Source organism: Diabrotica undecimpunctata, chromosome 5, assembly GCF_040954645.1.
Source record: "Diabrotica undecimpunctata isolate CICGRU chromosome 5, icDiaUnde3, whole genome shotgun sequence".
Classification (NCBI taxonomy): Eukaryota; Metazoa; Arthropoda; class Insecta; order Coleoptera; family Chrysomelidae; genus Diabrotica; species Diabrotica undecimpunctata.
The window spans coordinates 97,141,348-97,168,792 of NC_092807.1; the positions used below are offsets into that span (position 1 = coordinate 97,141,348).

Here is a 27,445-nt window from a genome sequence, read left to right on the forward strand (position 1 = left end):
GTGATTCTGCCAATTTGCGTGCCCCTACAGAGACCGTAGAATAGAAAAAGAATGACAAGGTAATAAACAATATATTATATATATAATATATATATATATATTATATATATATATATATATATATATATAAATATATATTATATTATATATAAAGAGATACTTCCTATCCAAATAAATACAGGTCTATGAAAGAGATACTTCCCGCTGGTTTCTCAAAGTTGTCCGGGAATTAATAAGGTCAGATCTGGACCTCTGGAACAGCTACGTCATAAAAGAATCAACCCTGGAACCAGATGTAACCTCGACTAGGTACTAACTTAAAGCTTCTTTTTTAAACAAAATTATCCCAAAAAAAACAAAATAAACAAATTCATCCCCTTGACTTCTGCTTGACTCCAAAGTAGGCTAAAAAAACATTTGTTTTAGAGTTCTTACTTACACTTACACTTAGTTACACTTTTAACGAAAAGCATGCTATGGATCGATATTCTTAATAGATAATAGATTTTTTTTAAAGATAGATAATTACGTTTTTAAGGCCGGGACGTAAAATTAAAATACATATGATTTTATATCAATACACTTTCGATTTAGATGTTGAATATTTCTTAATGAAATGATGAGAAAATTTCAGATAAATTTATCGACTATCCAATAAAAAATGACAATACTATAGGATATCGAAATGGCTGATGGTTTTTATATTTTTGTTTTATTGACAATTGGATAACTTACCGGCTCAGAGTGGCTATAAACCAAACAGGACACTTAAAAAAAAACAAACCAAACTTTCTGCTACTTCTTCTCCAAAAAAAACTTTAATATTTAAAAAAAAACTTTTTAAGCCATCTCTGCCAATGCCTTTAAACCCAAGTGTGTTTAACGAACGTCAAAGTAGAAGTGCGCAATGGGCACTTGTTTTGAGTTAGCTAAACTATGGTTGCAAACATGGACGCTTGGTGTCGCTACTTAATACCAACTTACAATTTAAAAATTAAGAAAATCATTCAGAGGATATAGATTTAAAAATTTTATTTAAAGAGTTATTGAAGTGACGGACTCGTTACAATATGTAATTGAGGTTATTAGCTAAAACAGGAAAAACATATTACAAAAAGAGGGTTTGCAATATTTGAGCATGTTCTGGTCTAAAAATGGCAAATAGATCACGATTAGAAATACGAAGAAAATATACAATATAATATCGATATTTATACAGGTACATGAGTATCCATGAAAGAAACACCAACAAAATTGGTTTTTACAAATATTAAGGAATTTTCGGATTGAAATAGAAAATTTAACACCACCAATTTTGTTTAAAAGAACAAAAAAATACACGAAGTAAAATTATTTAGAAGTGTGCCAAAAATTACTCACATAACCTAAATTTTTTTTAAAAATTCAAATATTTTTCCTGAACTCAATTTTGTATCTAAACAATCTGAAAAAAATTGGAGAGTTTTTGAGAATAAAATTTTATGTTCGTGAAATTTTTTATCTTTTTATATACTTGAAGAATTTATCTTTTATATAAACTGAAATAGATGACTCCAGAATAATCTTCACTGAGAAGATTAACACAATTATATCATTTAGAGAAACAAAGCCCCAAATATTAATGGGGACTTATGTTGTTCACTGGTAAATCTAAAACTTCCACATAGTACTGTATAAGGAGTCTTTGAGCAAACACGTGTTGTAAAAATCTTATACCCTAGGTCAATATGCTAATGTGTATCAGAGTAAAGGTTTTTGCTTTGTTAGGCTGCATTAATGTATTCCTGAATGAAGACCCCAAAGCAAAGGGAATCAACATTTATACAGATAGTCAAGCGGATATTCTAGCCATAAAGAACCGATTCACAAAAATCAAAACTGGTAAGGAACTGCAAAGATCTTAACCACCAGACAAAAAAACATAATATGGAACCGGGTCATGAAGGATACATGCAAATGAACGGGCATATTTTTAGCAAAACAAAGCTCCAAGAAACGGGCTCTATAAGTGGCAGATAACGAATCACCAAAAGTAACAAAGAGCAAAATCCAAGAAATAATGAAGAATACTTCCGATAGAAAATATATTAATTAGGAGCCGAATGGTGACTGTGACCACGCGCTATCTCAGAGTTACAAAGTAGATAACGTGAATAAACCATGGTGCCGAAAATGCAAAATGAAAAAAGGGGCTACCATACACATCCTATGCCATTGCAATGTGCTAAGTGATTTAGGGCAGCAATTTACTAGTCAACTGAGGATAAAACCAAAAGAGATCCCAAAACTACGAATGAAGAAACTGTTTAATGGAAAAAAACAAGTACAAAGTGTAGTACAAAGGTCTTATGACCAAGTACCTGAAACTAGCGTGTCTCACCTGAACTTAGAAGAAGAAAAAACCAATTGTATAAATTGTCTACAAAAGTTAGGTTATGTTTAAATTTGTTTAAAATTCCTTGTATAAAAATAGATAAACATCCAAAAGAAGGAAGTCTTATTTCATAGCGTATTACAATTTTTTTCGATGGTTCATTCTAATAACTAATACGTGAATAAAAATAAAAATAAAACAAATTTATTAACAAATCGTAATCGTATTATTAACTGTATGTTTTTTGTTTTAGATTTGCTCACAATACAATAAATTTACAAAAGTACGGGATGTCGAAACAAAAACAGCATATTTGTACAATAAAACGTACTGGATTGGTTATAATGACCCTAGAGCAGTTTTGATAAAGGTTTGACATTTTTAACTAGTGCTTCTTTATAGAATACACAGGCTGTCGAATGAAACGTTTTTTTTTTTACTTTAATTTTTAAAGAAAACCTTTTTCTTCTGCGACCTCATTACGAGGTTTAGGAATATATTCCCAGTTCCGGTATCATACTTTGCACCATTTTTGTTTCAAAAAGCTTTCTATTACAATGATTATGTCTTTTTGTATGTAGTTTAGTACTAATTCAATTAATTGATTTTTAATAATTCATTATATGTATCGCTCATATACAGGAGGTTTCACGATGAACTATTTATATATCAGAAACTATTTACCCGATATGTATTAAAATTCGTTTATAAGGATTACTAGTTTGGATGAACTTGAAATTATTTTAACAGACCGACTACTTCTGGTTATACCGGAAGTAAACAACAACTTTCTTATTTTAAGTAAGACACTCGATATAATATTGTATTTTTAAATTCTGCGTAATATTCTACACAAATTCTCTTTTAAATCATAAGTTAAAACTTTATATTTTTTGAGTTATTTATCTTTTTTCAAAACTTTTGAAAGATAGTGACAATCTTTTTAAAATTAATATCTTATTCATATACAAACATAATATCTGGAACACCTTTGCACACAAAGAGTAAGTAACGTTCTTTTAGGAATTTATATCGATATCGAATTTTTAAATGCAGTGTTCACAAAAGATACGCCATTTCGTTAAATTTTAAACCACAGTAACTCAATAAATTTAAATAAAGCACCCTGTATTTTATAATTTTACTGAAGAAAGAACTCAATTATACTTCTAATAGTATTGAGTTCTCTATACCTAAACCTAATAAAGATAAAGATAATTCTGGTTCAATGTTAAAGGTTCGAGAGTTATTGTTTTATTTTAGTAGGCCGTGTATAAATATCTGAAATATACTGAAAAGTTCAGTAGTCAACGTAAAGACAAAACTAGCGGCTGATTGCGGAACAGACCATAAACTGTTACAATGCGAATTCCGTATCAAATTTCGTAAAAACGTAAAAAAACCGAAAAAAATAAAACAATTAAATATATACCTAAAGAACCTGGAAAATACAAAGAATCACTAAGACATAGTAACAGACCAAACATTACTGGCGATCCTAATCAAACATGGGAACATACGTGCATTATAGATGCAATAAATATTACAAACCCCAAAGAAACCCCAAGAAAAGAAAAACACTGGATGACTGATGAGACACTGAATCAAGTAGAGAGACAAAAATAATCATATTAAAGAAATATGCAAACAACTATAAGAACACGCCGACCGTCAAGAATCTAGAGAACTGTTTGCCAAAGTAAAATACTTAACTAAAGTTCAAACCACAAACGCAGATAATTAAAGATAACTTGGAAACGATCATTACCAATCCAGAGGACATAGCAGCGACATGGAAACAATATTGTGAAATGTTGTTTTATAGTGACCATGAAGACGTGAATTCAGAAGAAATAAATGACAAAAAGGAACCACATATTTTAAAATCGGAAATAGAAACCGCAATAAAAAAATTAAAAACTGAAAAATCTCAAGGAAGACGGAGTCACGGCGGAAGTACTTAAAGAAATTGGAGATATAGGAATTGAAGTAATGTTCAAACTATGTAATGAAATCTGGAACACTACACAATGGCCTAGATTGCCGCACTATTCTGCTAACTATAATTAACGAAAGATTAAAATCAATACTTCTACCACAGATCCCACAAGAACAATGTAGGCTTGTCCCTGGAAGAGGCACACGAGAACAAATTCTCAATCTCAGACAAATTATAAAAAAATCTAGAGAATTTAATCTAAAAAAATAGTTGTGCTTCATCTACTACTGAAACAACTGTATATCAACAACACAGCCAACATAAGAGTCAACAACATATACTCAGATAATTTTAAACTAAAAGCCGGTGTTCGTCAAGGATGTAGTATCTCTCCCACGTTATTCAATATATACACATCATGCGTATTGTATTCGACGGATGGCAAGGAGGAATATCAGTCGGAAGCCTAAAAATCAGCAATCTCCGCTATGCTGACGACACTTTCGTACTAGCATCATCAACAAACGACCTTGAATACATCATGAACAGACTAGATACTATTAGTCGTCAATATGGACTTAAAATTAATGTACAGAAGACCAAGGCAATAATCAATCAAATTAGAAATAACCAGCCGGAAATACGAAACGTAGCGGGGTTTCAAGTGGTAAGCTGTTTCAATTACTTAGGTTCTGTTATCACAAACAATGGAGGATGCGAAGAAGAGATACGGCGACGCCTTACAATGACCATATCAGCAACGGTCAAACTTACTAAAATTTGGAAAGATACGGACATAAACAGGAACACGAAACTGCGCCCGGTACGGACGCTTATCTTTCCTATCGCTACCTATGCGTCAGAAACTTGGACCATTAAAAAGTCCGACTTACGACGTATAATGGTCTTTGAAATGTTGGTATATCGTAGAATGATGCGAATACCATGGACAGAGCATCACATAAATGTCTCAATATTGACAGAACTCGACATGAATACTAATCTTACCACAATCATCAACCAAAATATATTGAGGTACACTTTGGACACATTACGTTGGTGTTTGAAGACAAGGTTGAAGGCAAGTCCAAGGTGCCAAGTGCCCAGGAGAGAGAAGAATCGATAGCAACCATTCGTCAAATACCATAACGTCACCACGAAGGATAAAGGATAGAGGAGGAGGAGGAGGTATAAATATCTCATAATTGTCATTTGTGGTTATTCGCACTTTTACAAAAAGATAGAAATTAACTAATAAAGATTGAGTAAATTTAGAAATACACGATAATATGACAGAGTTATTACTAGAACATGACAATGTGCTCTATTGGCTAAAAGATTTCCAGATCGGCCACGACCTGCCTGTGACATCTGAAGAGATTACTTAAAAATTTAACAGTTGTTTCTAACACAAAAATTAATAAAGCCAAGCATATTGTTGATAATAATGAGCATACAATAAATGTTCTTGTTTACTATGCTAATTATAGAAAAACAAATATTTCATTTTTATTCTTTCATCCCAGTTCAAAGTGTAAAGAAAACAGACTATAATAAAAGAACAGCAATCAACAAAATAAAATTCAAAAAACGGAATGTTTACTAGGTACAATTCGCAGTACTGTGGCAAAGTAAATCAACATTTAACAAGAGTTCGTGGTTTTCAGGAGCGATGGGAGTTTATTGTCTTTTGTGCAATCAGACACAACCAGGTTGTAGCTTTCTACTTTCATGATGGCCACTTAAACGGTTAGAAGTTGCGGTAAAATTATTTTATTTTATCAGTTTTATTTTCTCATAACTTCTTAAATTAAGGGAAAGATATCTCAATATATTAAAATTAAATTTTCATACATGGCCTGTTAAAATAGAACAAAAATTTCTTACTTTAGCATTAAATCATAATTATTTCCTAAACTATTATTTTTAGACATACAAAAACCATACAACTATTTAAAAGACAATTGATTTCTTTTTTATTAAAATTATAAAATAAAGTGGGTGGGGTGATCTAATTAAAATTATTGACTTACTTTGGTTTGAAGTTTAAAGGAATGGCGTATTATTTGTGAACACCCTGTATTTAGGAATTCGATTTTGATCGAACCTTTTCTACTCTTTGTGTGAAAATGTTTTCCAGACATTATGTTTGTAAATGGATGAGATATTCACTTTGAAAAGATTGTGTCTATCAAATTTTTAAAAATGGGTAAATTACTCAAAAATATAAAGTTTTGATCTATGGTAGCCTATACAAGTTTATTCTAGACTTTTATGCAGAATCTAAAAATATAAAAATATAGATAGTGCTCTATTTAAAAAAACGTTGTTGTTGTTTACTTACAATATAACCAGAAGTTGCATCTAATATGTCAAAATATTTCATTTTAAGTTTTTCATAACGTGTAATACTTTCTTCAAACTGCCTAAACGACGCCTTTATACTTGGAAATCGCCAGCTGAAAAAGTCGATAAAATTGTTAGAAACCAAATTGACTATATTTTATTAAACTACAGATACCGAAACGCAATACAATCGGTGAAAGCGTACCCAGCTGCAGACGTGGCCTCGGACCACAATCCTCTTGTAGCAAAATTCCAACTTCACTTAAAAAAGATACAAAAAAGCTACAAAAGTGATCAATTGAAGATACAAAAATTAGACTCAGAAGACGTCAAAGAAAAACTGAAACAAGAAATTAATGCAAACCTAGAATCCATACCGGAATCAATTGATGGTGATGTAGAACAATAATGGCAATTCTTTAAAAATGCAATTATCGAACCAAGTCGCAGAGAACTCACAACAACCAGATGCAAGAAAGGAGATTGGATGACAGAAGAAATCTTGGAAATGATGGAGGACAGAAGAAGGCAAAAGAATATCAACATAACTCAGTATCAACAGCTGCATAATCAAATAAGAAGGACAATAAGAGAAGCTAAAGAGACTTATTTCGCTGGAAAATGCCAAGAAATAGAAGACTTACAAAACAAATATGATAACTTCAATCTCCATAAGAAAGTTAAAGAATTACCTGGGGTAGCAAAACAAAAAACCTCAAGCATACTATTGGACAAACAAGGAAACATTTTAGTGGAGACAGAACAAAAATTAGGAAGATGGAAAGAATATATAGAGGAATTATTCCATGACCAGAGACAGGAAAATATATATGAAGATAATCAGAGTAAAAGCGAGGGACCTAAAATAACAAAGTCAGAAGTTATGCATGCAGTAAACTCCATGAAAAATAATAAAGCTGCTGGTCCAGATGAAATACCAAGTGAATTGCTAAAACTGGTCAATGAAAAAAACATAGATCTTTTAGTCCAATTACTGAACACAATGTATTCCACAGGAATCATTCCACGTGAAATGCTGACATCAACATTTATTTGACTACCAAAGAAAGTAAATGTCAAAGAATGTAGTGATTATCGAACGATCAGTCTAATGTCACATACCTTAAAAACCCTGCTAAAAATCATTCATAATAGAATACGCACTAAGCTGGAGATGGATATTAGTGATTCCCAATTTGGATTTCGGAATGGAGTGGGCACAAGAGAGGCACTATTTTCTTTTAACATGCTGACCCAAAGATGTTTGGATGTTAATCGAGATCTTTATGTATGCTTTATAGACTAAAACAAGGCATTCGATAAGATAAAACATGACCGACTTATAGAAGTACTTCTTAAAAACAAGAATCTGGATGTGAGGGATGTAACATTGATATCAAATTTATAATACAGCCAACGATCAAATGTAAAAATTGGAAGAGAAGTGTCAGAAGAAGTGGAGATACGGAGAGGGGTCAGGCAAGGTTGCATATTGTCGCCGTTATTGTTTAATGCTTATTCTGAAGAAATCATACAAGAAGCTTTGGTAAACGAGACAGTCGGCATAAAAGTGAACGGAAGTTTAATTAACAACATTAGGTATGCCGACGATATAGTCATAATAGCCGACAACTTGGAAGACTTAGAAAGAATAATGAACAAAATATTAAGATGTAGTGGAGAATACGGACTCTCTCTTAACATCAAAAAAACCAAATTCATGAAAATTAGCAAGAACAACAATACAAACGAAATATTAACGATAGATGGCCAGCAGATTGAGAGAGTAAAAAGATATACTTACTTGGGAACTATAATCACAGAAAATAACGATTATACTGCAGACATAAGAGTCAGAATTGGGATGCATTGAACTAACTGACGTCTATATTAACTAAAGAACTTTTTTAGTACTTATTTATCTACATCTTTCATATCTTTACGTGGTTACCAATCAAGTGTAATAAAATATTGTGGACACGTATATGTCCAAAGTTATTTTATTCCTCTATGAAACATGGATTTCTTGTAGATCAAATTCTGTTCTTGGATACATCACGATCATATTTACGTACTTGTTCTTCTGGTATTTAAGTTATCTTATACCATCATGTATGTTTTGTTATAGAGTAGATCTCTTATACCAATGTATTCCATTGTTATCAACATCTCACAATCTAACCACGATTTCTATATGGAATGTACCTATCAAAATACTATTTCTGGTCTATTTTAGTTGATTTTTTGTTTTAGGGAGACTATATAAAGAGAAATCAATTTGCTGGTGCTATTATTTATTCATTAGATGCCGAGGATAATAGAGGTTTGTGTGGGGAAAAATATGTCCTACTGAAGAATTTACATGGTGGCATGGGACATAATTTAACGTGGTTAAAAAATAATTAACTGAATTTTGAAAATAAATTTTAATTATGAGAATACTTAATTAGTAAATCATTAAATAGACATGAAATAAAACTAACTATAAGAATGTATGCAGTTTTATTTTTAATTTTACATTACATATGTTTATCAATCAGTTCCGTCTAAGCTTTTAAAGAAAGTAGATGTATTTACGAGCAGTGTAGTGGTGACAACAAAGTATATTTTGTGAAATGGAAGTGAGCAAGGAGATAGATGATCCTGGTGGAACAACTATATCTGGTGAGTCGTTTCCAATAACAGAAGATTATAAAAATGATAACTATACGAGTCTTATAAAAAAACATTACGACAAAAATATCGGATATCGCTTGTGTGACACTGACCCATTCGTCATCGATAAAAATATCGGTAAATTACATCCGATAAGAGTTTTGTTCATTATTTGTATCTAAATAATTTTAAAAATAATATTTCTGAAATTAAATCTATTAGTAGGAATAAAATTAAGGTAATTTTAAATAATGCTTCATCTGCTAATAACATTGTAAGTGACGACTTTTTAGAAGCCAATAATTTAATTGCTTGTATCCCACAATTTTTTGTGGAGCGTCGAGGTTTAATTCGTTCAGTTGATACAGGGTTTACCGAAACATATATACTGGAAAAACTTAAAAGTGAGAATCCAAATAGTAATATTAAAGAAATAAAACGACTAAAGCGTAGGGTCACTATAGAAACAAATGAAACTAAACTAGTACCTAGACAGTTTGTATGTATAACATTCATCGGAGCTTGTTTACCAAAAGAAGTCATAATTAATAGTTGCATTTTTCCAGTGGAACCGTACATATTTTCTGTTATGCAGTGTGCAGTGTGAGAAATGCTTGAGATCTGGACATATAACACAACAACTGTAAAAACTGTGGTGAAAATCATAGTAATAAGGACTGCTCTGTGGGAACTAAATGTTTACACTGTGGTCAGCAACATTCGGCACTATCAAGAGAATGCTCAGATTATATATTAAACAATGTAAAATTAAGGAAATTATGGCAACAAAAATATCTCGTTTCAGGAAGCTAAAAAAGTTCAAAGTAATCCAAATTATTACTCAAATATATTAACTATTAATAGATTCTCGTTACTAGCTAATGATTCTAGTAGTTTTCCTCCGCTACCTTCCAAAAATGTTAATTTACCTTTAGAATGCAGTATCTCTGAACCGAGAGTTAGACAAAAATCAGTTTGGTGGGATGATGAGTGTAATACACAGCTACAGCTTACAAGAATGCTCTTAAAAAGTACAAAACCGCATCTGCACTGAATAACTTTCTTGAATATAAAAAGATAAAACCTACAACTAAACAAATGTTTAAACACAAAGCCTAAACAAGATGGTAAACAACAAAAACACAAACAAAAATCAAATATGCTCCTTCCGCAGTTGCAGAAGATATTCTTCAGAAGTTATGTCCACCATTTGTTGACAAACATATACCTCACATAAGTTTGCATTCAGAAGAACATTATTTATTAAAACAAATAACATCATCTGAACTGGAATATGCTATCAAGATATCCAAAAACACAGCTCCATGTCCAGATCAGATTTCTTATATTATGTTACAAAAAATGGGTGTAATGGCTAAAAGACTACTACTACATATTTATAATTGTATTTTGCAAACTGGAATACCTCCTTACAAATTTAATGATTGCTTTGTTATATTAATTCTAAAACCGAGAAAAGACAAAGATAATCCGGAATCATATAGACCAATAACATTATTATCATGCATTTTTAAAACATTTGAACGAACTCTAAAATTGAGAATGGAAATTTGGTTAAGGCGGCATAATATTCTACCAGCAACACAATATGGATATAAACAAGGTTATGGAACCACGGATGTAGTAGTTCGTCTGACTACAGATGTTTAAATTGGATTTTATAATTCCATGACAACAGGTGCATTGTCTATCGGCATAAAAAGTGCATATAACAATATTGATTTAAATATACTCTGTGATAAACTTGTGTTTCTTGGCATTCCAAAATCGATAGCACATTTACTATGAAATCTATACAAAGACAGAAGTGTATCGATAAGAGTTGATCACAATATTATTGGACCCAAGATTACATCAAAAGGTATTCCACAGGGAGCTGTTTTAAGTCCACTTCTTTTTAATTTGTACACATACCATTTTCACAAATTATGGTCTCAAAATATTGTTTGCTTACAATATGCTGATGATATTGTCAACTACTCACATAAGAAAACGTACAGTGAAAGCACTACTAAACTCAAACATATTATGTACAACTTTCATAATTGGACTTGGTTAAATGGATTCAATATTTCGTACCAAAAATGTGCCGTAGTATTTTTTTCAGGAAAACACCTTATTAAAAATCACGCTTTAACCTTACATGCCAAAGATCTTCCAATTGTTTCAGAATTTAGATATCTTGGTGTCGTACTTGACAGAAAATTGCTTTGGACTTAACATATTAATTATACAATTGGTCGCTGCGAAACAGGTATTAATTTTCTTAAAATGGTGTGTAAGAGATCGTTGGGTGCAGAGCAAAACATTGCACTGAATTTTTATCGAGCCTATATAAGATCTATTATAGATTACTCCTGTTTGGTATATGGGTCAGCTAGCATAACCAATTTACGTAAACTTAATAGAATCCAATTTAAAACTCTAAGAATTGTGTTAGGATTGACTCCAAATGAAGCCACCCTAGTTCTAGCATCTGAAAACCCGCTCTCATTGCACAGAGAATATTTGGCAAGCAAATATTTCCTAAACCAACATTATCGTGTCACTTATGATGCAAAAATAATTAATAAATTAAATACAGCTGATTTAACATCCACATACTTCATTAAAAAAACTCTCCACCACTTGCAAGAGCAAAAGTCATCATCATCATCATCATCATCAGTAGCTCGACAACCCTTTCTGGGTCCTGGCTTGTTCTAGGATTTTCCGCCATTCTGTTCTGTTCCTTGCTTTGTTTTTTCAGTTGGTAATCTTAAGTGTTTTCAGATCTTGTTCCACTTGTTTCATGTATCTGAGTTTGGGTCTTCCCTTTGACCTTCTTCCTACTGGTGTTTGCCTCATAATATGTTTTGGTGTTTCAGTCTCCAACATTCGTTCAACATGGCCCATCCAGCGCAGACGTCCGATCTTTATGGATATTATAATCTCGGGTTCATTGTATGCTGTGTATAGTTCAAAGTTATATCTTCTGCGCCATATGTCATTTTCCTTTACCCCCTATATATGTGTCTAAGGATTTTTCGTTCAAACGTGCTGTAACATTTTTTTATATAATTAAAATAATAATTATTTTTATTCCTTTTACCCCCGTGATGATACGCTCATGTTCGGTTTACCGTCTTCAAAATTTTATTGAATGCCCGGAATTTCCCTGCGCCCGAAAGGTTTTTAATCCTTTCCGTCTTAATCCGGAGTATGAAAAGAAACTAATGCTTTTCGGTGAAGGCGGGTCTTTTATGATAGATTTGTAAATATTCCGAAGGCTCGTATAGTAATTTTTCTGTAAAGACCCAATCTCGGGATTTCATATTTTATCACGTGCCAAATTACCTCGAACTTTCCGATAGCCGTTATAACCTTATCTTCTTAGAAATAGATACAGGCTGGCCTATCATTTTTGGGGGGAGATACCCTCACCTTTTCTTGGGTAGTGTGGTAAAATTTTAGAGGAACCAAGTTACTTCCCGGTGGGCACTCGTAGAGAAAACAAGTTACTTTTGGTGGACAATCCTTGCATAAGGACTAGATCTTACTGTATCTCTGTTATCGTACCGTTCTCTGTGCATTTTCTTTATAAGTGTGTATACACTTGTTATTTTGAGTTTTTTTTGATCTTATACTATATTAGATTAAGTATAGTCATAAAGCACCTTTAAGGGTAATTAAATTCAGTGTTTAATACAAGTATAGTATTAACTTCAGTGACTTAATGCAGCAGTCGTCAGGAATTACCGTAAGTTACTATAATCTAAGTATCTCCACTTATCTTGGCGAGTAATATGGTATGGTATCATATCATCTTCCATTATCTGGACGTATCTAAAATTCATACATGTCTTCAAATGTAGTTGAGAATAACTACTGAATTTTGCATTAAATAGAACAGTCAGTATTTTGTTACGAACCGAATTCCATCAGCTCAGTTTATCATTAAATAATAGTGCGAGCCCGCTAATCGACTTAACCAAGTGCGGTTTGGTTAAATTTTTATGTTTTCACTTCAGTAACTTTTTTGTATTTTTGTAAATTTAGATTTTATTAATTTTTGTTATCTTTGGTGTTTGTTATAATTTTTATTCATTTTTTTTTGCTGTAATATCTCGAGATACGCCAAAACTTTATTTGTGCATGATTATATTATATATCTTTGTAAAGGTATTTTCTAATTATATTTCTGCTTATTTTATATGTATACCACCATTTCATAGTTGTTGGTGTATTTTTATTACTTGTGTTGCATTCAGCAGCGTCATAATTTTGTTGTTGAATATATTGTTATTGTTTTATGTATATATTTTATTTGTCGACTCCTAACAAAGTTTTCTGATATAACCATAACTCTGAATATTTGCTTTTTACCTTTAAATATAACTATACCTTTGACCAGTAGAAAGATCAGGCTGATTAAGTTTCGTAGGTAAGTATGTGTAATACCTTATATATTTATTTTTTGTTTATGTAGAGTGTTGACCAAATTTATTCAATAATTAACTGTTGATATCTTTTCTTGGGTTTGATCTCTGAACCTAAATATCTTTCCTTATTTCTTTTCTTTTCTAAGGTTTCTTAATTTTCTCCTTTAACCCCTAAAAATTAAGTGGCGCCCTGTTCCCTATCTTATCTCATCTTTGGTAATTTTACCCATCTATCTTTTTGTTTATTTCTGTATCTTTTCCAATATCTCTTATCGTATCTTTACTTCTTTCGTCCGTTGGACCCATTCCTGGTTCCAAAAGCTAGTTTCGAACCCACGACTCGCTCTTCACCAACCATCTGGTTGCCATTAGTCCATTATATGATTTATTTGCGATATGTATTCTTCTCTTAACTTTTTCAGTGATATTGTTATCTGCGGTAACTAGTGAACCTAGGTATGTAAAATTTTTCACGCTTTCGATGTTATAGTCTCCTTTTGTCAGATTCTGCAGGTTTCTTTGGCCTGTCGATTTACTGGCCTTCATGTATTTGGTTTTTATTTCATTAATGTTTAGGCCACTGTTTTGTGCCGCTCTTTCTATCGCATTAAATGCTTCTATCAAGAGCAAAAATCAAGTTAATTATTTCCCCTTGTAATCTTATCTGGTAATCGTTGGATTATGGATATACCACATCTAACAAGTGTTCTAGCTACAAATATTATTATTCCTAAATACCAAAACGAATTTGGTTACACTACTCACAAAGAAATCTTAAGTGGCTCTTCAGACCATATTGTGATCTATACAGATGGAACAAAATCACCAACATGTACAACCAGTGCTTACTTTGTACCAAAAATGAAAATCATTTATTTTAAATAATTAACCCAGCATCTTTGCTGCTGAAGCATGTGCTATATATAAAGCCCTTGAATTGTGCTGTGAAAACCAGCGGAACAAAATTGTCATATGCAGTGATTCACTGTCAGCATTACACTCCTTACAAAACTTTAAATTTACTATCAATAGCAAATAAAAATCCATTACAGCACCCACATGGTGATAGAAGAATTCAGCACATGTAATCTACTTGCCTATATCAAACAACATATTAAATTTAAATGGGACAGACAATGGATTCAGTTTGGTGAAAGCACATTCACTAATTTATAAAAATTACAACCAACAGTAGCTGTAAAACAATTTTACAAAGATGTTACACTAAACAGAAAAAAAGTGTCAACTGTGATAAGATTAAAAGTAAATCATGAATGTTTCCCGAAACATATACACAAAATAGGAGTTCTCCCAACAGACCGATGTGAGTGTGGAACTAGTATAGCTGATTTAAATCACATATTTTTCAACTGCCCACTACATCGTAATACAAGCATGTGGCTGCTAAAAGAATTGCTAAAAGAGGGTTTAAGTACACCATTAAACGTAAATTTTCTATTAAGTCAAGACAATATAAAAATTTTTAAAGCCATTATGATATTTCTTGTAAAAATTAAATTAAAGGTATGAGTGTAAAATTTATTGTATGCACGAACATTTCCTTTGTATGTTTACTATATGTTGCCCACCTAATTAATCGTGGTTTATGTCTTGTTTGTTAAAATAAAGCCGCTCTAATGAATCCCTGAGCGGGAAAAGTGTCCTCCTTGTACAATTCTGTATGAATGAATACTAATATGTAATTACGTGGCTAAAGGTTCCAAGCCAAAGCCAATAAGCAAAAAAAAAAATGTTCATCAGATTATTTAACTGTAATGTCGGGTACGGCCTGGGATCTTAAGAAATCGAGCGTTGTGTGTGACATTCGTAACGACTGCTCCTTTACAAATAAGTACAGTAAATTTTCAATTTACAGTATCAGAAACAAGGCCCAATACAGTCAAAACACAGAGTGCTGGAAAGAGCAGAAATAAAAATACTCAAAGGAATTACAGGAAATTTGCTAAGAGACCGAATAAAGAATGACGAGATCAGAACAAAAAGTAAGGTACAAGATATAAACGGGTAGAAACTAAATAAAAAAAGAATGGGACAATCATATTAGTCGAATGGCGGACAAAAAAAATGTTAAAATAGAAGGGACAAATCACCAAGAGGTAGAAGTAGCCAACTACGCAAGAGATTGAGTAACAAGAATACGGCCGAGGCAAGAAGCCCCTGCCTGTCGTAAGAGGCGACTAATGGGTAGGAATCGAGAGGTGGAGAGCCGTCGCTTGAGGTGTCGGGTTTATAGAAACGCACACGAACGCTTAGGCGTCACGGTCACCGCTCTACACTCCTAGTATCCGAGACGAGACTCTCGGGGACCACTCTTCTCTCATTCCAAGAGAACCAGTCAAGGTTGAACGAGCTGTGCCCGTACACACCTCTTTTGGCTTTACACCACCAATCGTGGTGACGGTGTCCCGGCACGTACCCCTCTGGAGATTTAGGAGTGGTAGAGGAGAGATCCTCGGCGGCGACCTGTCTACGTGCGAGGTGGAAATTCCTCTGCCTGAGTCACCTGTCCGCCTGTGGAAGGAGATAACGGATGGGTGAGGTAATCGCAACACAGGTACTATGGGGGAGGTGGAGCCCCACGACGCGTGCCTTGTGTACGCGGCGTGCCACCTTCATTTTGGTGTCGGACTCGTAGGGGCTGTGGTATCACTAATGATCGTATGCCGAAAGGTTAGGAAGACCAGGGTCCTGCCAAGTTTTATATTTGGAGGGCACAACGCTTTGCAATGTGTCTCTAAACACAATCTTTTATCGCCTTACAAATATGCAGTGCTTAAAATGCAATAAATTTATGTTAGATAGTAGATGTGTAAGGACAAATCTGAAAAAATTTAACAGAAGGAAAAGATCTGAGCTAAAAGTTTCCGGTTCTTCTATAAGATGGTCGCAAAGCATAATGGCGACTTCATATATGTGTGGTGGATCTGTTTTTTTAGAAAAGTAGATTCTTTATTTCCTTTTATTGCACTCATATGCCTATTTTATTGCCATTTATTAGGCAAAGAGAATGGTGATGTAAACTAGCCAGAAACAAATCATCCGGAAGAGGTAATCTCCCAGCTGAACTACATATGTAAAGAAGGTTATTACCATAATAGCACTACAGCAGCTCGCAAATGAACTATGGATACCTAAATCCCTATTAGTGATTAAAATATTGAAATACTTGGCACCAAACACAAAAAAGGAGATATCGTTGAATGCTCTAACTAGAGAGGAATTACGTTTATATGCAACGTATAAAATATTATCCGCTATAATATGTCATCGAATAAAACCATATGGAGAACAAATAATAGAAAAATACCAAGCTGGATTTAGAGCTCGTAAATCGACAATTCACCAGATTGCAAATTGCAGATTTTATAAAAAAACAATGGAATATGGCATATATATACTCATCACTAATATAGAGAAAAAAAGCAGCCTGTGACTCTGTTAAATAAATACTCTATTTCCAAATAGAATGCAATTTTTTTATTGACAATTTATTTCTACGTTTAAAGTATGGTTTCAAAAATTCATCACTCACTTTCCTGGATCACCCCGACAAAATGAAGTCTTTTACTTTTAATAACAACAAATCCTTGTTTATTTCATTCGTAATATGACAAGCATTTAAAGGTATTTGATCTACCCAGCTAAAAGAATACAAACAATCTATGATTTTTGTATTGTTCGGCGTAAATGTGATAAAGCATGAACATTATAAATAGCTGCTCTTTTTTTTTACTGAATATCCGTATTGATCCGTAATCAGAGTAAATTTGCGACCATAAAGTTATTTATGAATTTAATTTAGAGTAAACATACTAGTCAGGGCTTTCCTTTTCAAATATCTGTACCTTTTTGCCGTATCAGATAGTTTGCTTGATGCAAACCTGACATTTTTCTCTGCATGACCAATTTTATGACTTGGACGTAGTTATGCAAGACGGAGTCAACTCCTGAAAGTGTGTTTTTCAGGAAAGACATTTTCTCAAAGCTATCTATTATAAATTACAGGTACAAGTTACAACCTTACTAAAAGTTGTACCGTGTTGGAAAGAGATAGTGTTTTTATTGTTGATACTTAAACTAACATAATATAAAATAACAGCTTTGGTATTCCTCAAAAATGGTGATTAGTTCCTTATTGCGTATTATACATATTAATTAGGGAAATAGGGAAATAAAAACATTAACTTCTTTAGATTATATTTTTATTGTAAATATTAATATATAAAATAAAATTAATATATATAAATATAAAAATAATAATAGGAAAAATTAAGTAAAAAATAAAGGCAAATCTAACAATATTTCATAGCTCAAAAATAAAAAATAAACTGAACTAAAATATGCAATGAAAATAATTATTATGACAACACTAGTGTAATGAAAAAATTAAGATGTTTTTGTTGTTTAATTTTAATATAATGGAATAGTATTTTAATCAATTTTAAAGTCCAGCGTTCCATTGTACCCATCAATGTCATCTTCAATTTCTTCATTAGATGATAAAAGTTTTAAAAATCCTTCGGAATTAATTGAAAAAATGATGCGATATCCTTTACATTTTTACTTACTACGTTTAAAATATTTCGTCTTCTAGCATTCTTCATAACACTGATACAGTCTTAAGATGTGTAAAGTCTTTGCTGGAATTTTATGGCAGACTCAATGTCACCGAATTCACTGTTGTTTGGCAGGAAATTGTGCCCAGAGACTAAAACCTTCATCAAGACTTCAGTAAAATATTTACAGTCCGCTTAGACATGCGGAAATATGTTCTGATAGTGGCCATACTCGGTATCTAAGACTTTGTTTAATGTTTTTCTTTAAAATTTACAAATTCTTGGTTCCTCAGATGATTTTTTTGGAAATACTACTATGGGACTAGCCCAATTACTATGACTGATTTTTTGTAAAATTCCTAACTTCCCTAGAGTTTTTATATCTCATTCAACTTTATCTTTTAAGACAAACGCATATCATAGGCTCTATGAAAAATGAGTAACACATTTTATTTTAAATTTGAATCTATTTAAAAATAATTGAGTTTCGAAACAGCTGTATTGATAATAATTTAAAAGAAATTTTGTGGAAGTGTTGGAAACAAAAGTTGTCAGCGTTTTATTATTAGACAATTTAAAAAATTTTGATAAATGAATTACTATTTTTATCAAAATCAGATTTTAATTATTTAAATTTAAAAAAAGGTGACGATAATAGATCACCAATACCAGAGATGACAATAAACGATGAAATAAATATTGAGAAGAAAGAGGTAAAGGAAGCATTGAGGAAATTAAAGAATAAAAAATCATCAGGAGAGGACAGAATACCGAACGAACTTCTAAAGTACGGAGGACCAGATCTGACCAAACAGTAAATAAAACTAATCCAAAAAATAAAAGAACAAAATTGAATTCTTTACTAAGGGACATCAATCATTCTAATACCTATTTTCAAAACGGGAGACAAATTGGACCAGTAAAATTACAAAGGAATTATTTTATTAAACACAACACTAAAATTTACAACCAAAGTGATAACAAATAAACTGAATGTAATTATAATACTAGCAGAAGAACAATAAGGTTTTAGGGGGGAAAGATCATGCACTAACGCTATATTTATAATGACAATTGCAAGTGCAAAAGAAATCGTTAGAATCCAACAAACCGGCAATCTATGTTTCGTGAACCTTAAGAAGTTATTTGACCGGGTTTAATCCACTTATTGTACGCATGAGAGATACTCTCTAGGAGTAATCAAAACGATCGAAAATGTATACCAAAACAACACAATAAAAGTAAAAGTAGAAGAACTAACTAACCCTATTGAAGCTGGCAATGGGATAAGAGAGGGAGATTCCCTGAGCCCTCTAGTGTTTAACCTGATTATGGATGAAATAATAAAAACAAATACAACTAAAACATGATATCAAATCGAAGAAAAACAACTTAAAAATAATCTGGTAAACGACTTAATACTACTTTCTTAAAGTCAAGATGATTTACAACGTAACCTGCATCAATTTTGCATACCCGCTAAAAAATTTAACATTTTAATTTTCCCAAAAAATAACAAAATGCATAGTTATAACAGCAAATTTACCAAGATCTAAATTGGAGATGGAAGATCAGATAATAGAACAAGTGATGGATTTTAAATATCTAGGTATCTTATTATCTAGCTAGGGAAAACTTTAGACAGAAATGGAATAGCAAGTGAATAAAGCAAACAGAGACACAGGTTGCCTGAATAAAACAGTATGGAGAATTATATTGGGAAAGAAATAAAGGGCAGAATTTTCATCAACAGTCAGACCAATAATAACATACGCGACAGAAACACGACTTGACACAAACAGGACAAAAGGATGTTAGAAACAGCAGAGATAAAAACACTTGGAGAAATTGATAAGAAAACATTATGGGACAAAGCCAGAAGTACAGATATACGATGTATATCGTAGATGCAAGCTCTGGGTAAGAAATAAAAGAGTAGGATGGAACGATCATATAAGCCGAATAACAATAAATAAAGTAGTAAAGACTATTTAATTATAAAAAAGTTACAAATAATTAACCCGTATCCGGGCAAGGTGGGTCCAAAGGACCCGAGACGCAATTCGTTTATCATAAACTGATAAAAAAAAATTTATTGAATCTTTATACATCACTGAATTTGTTTAGAAGTATGTGTCCTCTAACATCCTGTTAACATCTTCTTCTTTTTCAAGTGCCATCTCAGCGGCGGAGGTCGGCAATCATCATAGCTATTCGGACTTTTGAGACGGCTGCTCTGAAAAGTTTATTTGTTGTACATCCGTACCACTCTCTCAGGTTGCGCAGCCATGACATTCTACGCCTCCCTATGCTTCTCCTTCCTTGGATCTTTCCCTGCATAATCAGTTGGAGCAAGGTGTATTTCTTTCCACGTGTAATATGTCGGAGATATTCCAGTTTTCTTGTTTTAATTATATTTGAAATTTCTATTTCTTTATTCATCCTTCTCAGAACCTCTCTGTTTGTGACGTGTTCTGTCCACGATATTTTCAGAATTCTTCTATACACCCACAGCTCGAATGATTCTGCATTGATGATGATGATGTCGCATTTAAGGTCCAAGATTCCATTCCATAAAATAAAGTCGAAAAAACATAGCACCTCGCCAACCTAACTCTTGATACAAGATACAAGGAGTGGAGGATACAAAGCTAAAAAGTCCAAAATCCTGGAGTCAGATGACATTATTAAATTTCTGACAGAAGCTCCTGATGACGTCTATTTGTTGATGAAGGTTATTGCTATTTTTGGTGTACATGGAGCGACCAGGTCCGATGAATTGTACAAGTTAGAAGTGTTTAACGTGGACGGCAGAAAATCGGTGATAATCGTTTCATTATCGGATACTAAAACCAAGCAGGAAATGTCGTTTTGTATTACTGACAAGAAAAGTGGTCTGAGTTTCTTGAAAATTGTGAGAAAGTACTCGTATATTGCCTTGCGCCCAAAAACGTACCTCACAGTAAGTTTTTTGTAAATTACCGACAGCAAAAGTGCACTACTCAACCGGTGGGGATAAACACTATAAATAATATCCCCAAGAAGATTGCAGATTTTTTTAAACTTGCAAATTCAGAAATGTACACGAGGCATTGTTTCCGTCGTTCTTCAGCTACTATGTTCGCAAATTCTGGAGCTGATCTAGTAAACGTTAAACGTTTAGGTGGATGGAAATCGTCATCTGTTGCAGAATCTTACATCGAAGAGTCAATAAGGAATAAGATTGCTGTATCCAAGTGTATACTTGGCGGACCAGCAAATCAATCCAGTACCTCGAATCAAGTGGTTAAGCAAACGAGTACAAGTTGTGATGCTCCCAAAATAGATATTTCTAATAATGTTCATTGTAAAAGTTCAGTTGTTTTTAATCCTTAATGTGTTTGAATTTGTAAATTTTATTGAATAAAAAAAAGTTAAAACATTTTATCTACTCTTGCTGTTAAAGTGTCACTTTATCTACCCTTGCGGTTAAAGTGATACTTTATCTACTCAAAACAGTTGTTATAGCAACACTTTAACATTAGCTATGGAAAAAAATATATTTCTTTCCACCATTAATAATTTAATTGAAAGTTTCATCTTACAGTGGTTCTCAATAATATCAAATTGACAAAAAACGAAAGGGACTGAGTGATCATGTTCTTCTATATACATATATAGAAGATAGAAGAAGAGATAAAAAAGGTTAGTGTGAGTTAATAATAAAATAAATTATTAATAATAATACTCCTTAATAGTAAAATAATACTCCTGTAGTGATCCTTCCCCAAGTTAATATGCTCCTTTTCTAACGAATACTTGTCTAAGTTAGAACTGCATCTATTATTTTAATTTTTCGTTTCGGTAAACCCAATTTGGATAAAAGCTTACAGATACCAAGAAACTGTCAATGTAAATTTTATTGAAATGCGAAAATACCAAATAAACAATAAATAATTTATTCAGTTAGAGTTTAAGTTCAAATCCTATCAGGTATGTCGTGATAAAATATTAATCTTGATGCCAAATCATTAAAAACCGGTTGCGATGTTGAAAAATTAAAAGAAATGAAACTGACTATAATCTTTAGCCTCGGGAATTACCAGTAATCAAAGCGGAATCCTAAATTGCGATAGACGCTGGTATTCGTTGTTGTAATGTGCTCTTGTTAGTATGGAAGTGAATGGTAGTTTATTGTGTTTATGGTTTAGTTTTCTAGGTTAGTTTAACAATAAATTTATAATATAACTTAAACTAAGGTAAATAACGTTTACTTGTTTTCGATATTGCAATATTAACTACCTCACCAGTACTTGCAGTCTTCATCTTCCGGACCAATCACAATAATTTCTAATTACTTGAAGTTGCTTGTAAATACCTATATTTTTTATTTTATTACAACAACCTTGTTTACTTCAAAAACGTTTGCTGCGAAATATCCAGCTTAATAATTAACATTGCAAAAGTTCCATAACTAGAATATTAGACAAATTTCTATAACGGTATTAATCAAGAAATAAAAAAATGAAAGTAAATATATTTTAATAAAATTGGATAAACATTCACTAAAATATGTTGTCCTTATAATTACCTTTAGGTCAATGTACCGTTAAAGCTAACGTACCAGCTTGTATACCTAAAGCTTGCTATCAAACGTAGACATATTATCACAATTCAAATCTATGTAAACTAGTATAACTACGTGTATAGCCATTAGTGTTTGGCCAGCGGTACCTTGTGGACGCTGAATACGAACTGGAATTTTATAAATAATTGCATATCCAATTAAATGGATTGCTGCGTAGTCTTGGCATTTTTCCCGTCCATTGTTTTTGTGTTTAGGTGCTGCATATTGAGTAGATATCGATGATCTTCTTCTTCAAGTGCCACCTCCGCGGCGGTCGGCACTCATCATAGCTATTCGGACTTTTGAGACGGTTGCTCTGAAAAGTTCATTTGATGTACATCCGTACCACTCTCTCAGGTTGCGCATCCATGACATTCTACGCCTCCCTATGCTTCCCTTCCCTTGGATTTGTCCCTGCATCAGTGGGAGCAAGGTGTATTTCTCTCCACGTGTAATATATCCGAGATATTCCAATTTTCTTGTTTTAATTATATTTAAAACTTCTATGTCTTTATTTATCCTTCTCAGAACCTCTTTGTTTGTGATGTGTTCTGTCCACGATATTTTCAGAATTTTCCTATACACCCACAGCTTGAATGATTCCAGTTTTTTCATTGGTGTCGCATTCAAGGTCCAAGATTCCATTCCATAAAATAAAGTCGAAAAAACATAGCACCTCGCCAACCTAACTCTTAGTTCCAATTTTAAATCCCTGGTACATAGAACTCTTCTCATTTTGTTGAAATTTGCTCTAGCCTTTTCTATTCTTATTTTTAGCTCCTGATTGTAATCATTTGTGGAGTTCATTGTTCCCAGCAATGCCTATTCGTCCACTTGTTCGACGTTGGTTTCGTTTATTAGAAGATTCTCGTTATTTCTTTGAGTTTTCGATATTCTCATAAATTTTGTCTTCTTGACCTTCATTGTTAGACCATACTCTTTTCCACACTCCGCTATTTTGGTCACCAGTCTCTGAAGATCTTCAATATTTTCGGTTATGATCACAGTGTCGTCCGCATATCTAATGTTGTTAATGGGGACTCCATTTACCTTTATTCCAGCTGTTTCATCCTCAAGAGCGTTTTTCAGGATCTCTTCGGAGAAGGCATTAAAAAGAATTGGCGACAATATGCATCCCTGTCTCAATCCACATATTATTTCAATTTCTTCTGACAGCTGTTCGTTAATATGCACTTTTGCTCGCTGTTTGTAGTATAAATTTGATATGATCCTGAGATCGTTGTAGTCAATCTTCTTTGATTTCGGGACATTCATTAATTGTTTATGTCGTACTTTATCGAATGCTTTATTATAGTCAATAAGACATACGTATATATATTGATTGACGTCCAGGCATCTTTGTATCAGTATATTAAGTGAAAAAAGAGCTTCACGCCTTCATATCGATCATGAGTTCTATAAATTGTTCTATAATGTGAGTTTTCCTTATTCGCGTTTGAACAACTTCTTTTTATTATGGATGCTTATCCGTTACAGCTGTTGGACACTAACAGCTATTTTCACTTTGTTGACTGCTGCCCTAAAAAATCCATTAGTCGCCAACTTAAACCATTTTCGTAGGTTATGAAGCCAGAATATTCTTCTTTTTTCTGGACATCTTCCATTTATCTTAGCTTAAAGTATGGTCCAAAGTAGATCGTGTTGTTATTCATTCTGCATTATATGGCCAAGGTATTCCAGTTTACCACGTTTGCCATGGTTATGATTAGGTCGCGCTCTTTGCCCATTTTGTGTAAAGCTTCTTCTTTGGTAACATTGTTTATCTAGAAAATCCTCAACATGTGTCCACCTTTCAAATGCTTCAAGTCTCTTCAGTAATGCTTCGGTTAAAGTGCATGGCTCCACTTCATATAGAATAACGAAGAATACGTCTCATTTTAGTAAACGAACTTTTATTTAAAATTAACTTGATCGGTATAACCGTTTTTCATTTTGACGAAAGCTAATACTGCCTTCTCGATCCTGCAAATAGCAAAAGTTGGTGATTTGTAACATAGGTTGTTGATTAACTAATAAATAATTGTCCCAGTGTTATGCTATTTTTGCTTATAACCATGTTTATCGTTTTTGTTTATATTAAAATCAAATTTAAACTTACTACGTACTTCTGCTATACTAGTGACAAGTATTTGAAGACCTTCCAGAGTGTCTGCAAAAATGACAGTGTCATCAGTGTATCTTATGTTGTTCAGTAGTTCTTCCTTTATAAGTATTCCCTCGACTGCATCAGTTACCGCTAGGTTCATAATGTGCTCTGAATATATATATATATATATATATATATATATATATATATATATATATATATATATATATATATATATATATATATATATATATGTATGTATATAAACCTAGAGCTAAGATTAATACTATTATAAAAATTAATATTAAACTCACCAGCCTTCCGGGTTGAACCGCTTCGATATGCGCAATATCAACGCGGTTCAACCCGGAAGACTTGCATATATCTATTATTGTATACCTTCCATATGCGGCCCATATTTGGCTAATTCTTTTTACAGACCCTGTATTTGATTATCTTTATTCTATTTTTGGGTCTTACAGTCTGTATCACCCTGACTTTACAGTGAAATTAGGGAATGCAATCCTTATGGAAGTTTTTAGCGCGGTGATGCCGATTTTATCCTGAAGAATTTGTAATAGAATGGGAGAGCTTAAATTAAAACCATTTTAAAAAGAAAATTAGCAATTTTGTCATTTATATGCCTATTAAGTATAATGTATTATTAAACTTCTAAAATCTGATAACGTTGCAGCACCTAATCGCCTGTTTGGAAAATTTGAATGCTAATTACAGTTTATATTTGCTTAATCGTTATTCTTAATATCCAAATCAAGCTCCTGATTTCAAACCTAAAATATCAGCTTAATGTGTTTTTTTTGAAATTTATATCAAATATTATAGTTATTTTTATAGTAGAACGATAGACTATGAATAATTTAAATGAATGAATTGAAAAGAAAAATATTTTTTAAATAGTATGTAAAATATTAAATAAACTTTTTGTTAGATCACAACATGAACAGATGTTGTGTTGCTAAGATTTAATTTTGTCTGCAAGATCTTGAAGAACTTTGAGTAAGATGCAAGTGACTTTTTCTGTTCTTTTTGAGTCTGTTTCCAAATACGCCACAATTTTTTAATAGATAACTCAGGACTATGGTAACCGCGGACGCTCTTACCCCGACCATAATGACTTTCACAGCACTTTAATAATTTTATGAAATCAATCATTGATTGAGCTGTACTTGAATCTTTGGGTTTTATCTTAGCTCCACCTCGCTTTTCACAAGGATATTGTCCTAACTCTTTTAAAGCTTTAGCTAATTTGATTCAATATATTGATGATAGCTTAAGAAATTACACTCACTTAATAAAACACCATTTGTCTGTCGTATAAAGTATTTTGTAACTGTTCGTTGCGATTTTAACCATTTGGACTACGCAGTTTGGTCTTATTTTAAGGAAAAAGTCTATGCTACAGAAGTAAATTCACGCCAAGAATTGGAAGAAAGAATTTAACGTCAATTTAATGACATCATAGCTTATTCCCTACCGTTTAGAAGGTTAATGGAATCTTTAGAAAAAAGATTAGACTTGTGTATTCGCGAAAACGGATAGCATTTTGAACACTTACTGTAATTGAATTTTATTTTATGTTCTTAGTCATTAATTTAATTTTCTTATTGTAAGTTTTGTTTAATTACTAATTATTTTATACCAGCATCAATTATTACTTCATAATTTTCAAATCAAAATATTCCGAAAACGGAACACAGTAGCGAGTTTTACCAAGAGTACCTTCTTCGTGTAAAATTGAATGATGTTTAAGTTTACTTGAAATTTTGATTAATAATTATACTCTTAAAAAGTTATATTGACTAATACTTAGTACGATCCGTGTAACTAGCGCTCTCTATGAGAATCAGATATAAAAACAAATTCATGGGATGTATCAGCTTCCAAAACATATTCGTATAAAATTTCATTACAATGTTGCAAGTAGTTTCGGTAAAATCGTAAAAAATGCGTAATTTTTTTTTCTTCAACGCCCTGTATCTTGAAAACGGATGGCGTTACAAAAATTTTTTACTAAGCAAACCCCAATTATTTTTCAGTTTTTTACCCACCCTAGAGAAGGGTTTACCTTTTTTTAAAACTCCCTGTATATAGTATACCTGACTTAAGCTGTTATGACATAATTTTTTTTCTAATGTTAGAAATGATGCTCTAGAATCAGATCCAACTAAAACCTCAAAATCTAAAAAAAAAATCACTTAGGCCCTTTTGGAATCCACCTCTTCAATTATCCTAAAAACACCCGTGGATAAATAAATATTTTGTACTACTTATAATAATAATTTTTTCCTCAACAATATATTTTTAGGTTTAGTCTCCGCAACATTAGAAATTAATAGTATCGATACAAATACCACTATCAGAAAACCACGACAAAGCAG

At 32.4% G+C, this 27,445-nt stretch overlaps 1 long non-coding RNA gene across 1 annotated transcript; it reads left to right on the top strand.

The window, feature by feature from the left end:
* Window positions 1–2,629: 2,629 nt before the first annotated feature.
* On the top strand, window positions 2,630–27,445 carry LOC140440702 (uncharacterized). The gene is made up of 3 exons (XR_011950913.1): window positions 2,630–2,744; window positions 8,913–9,323; window positions 27,373–27,445. It is a non-coding gene; the product is annotated as an uncharacterized lncRNA (long non-coding RNA).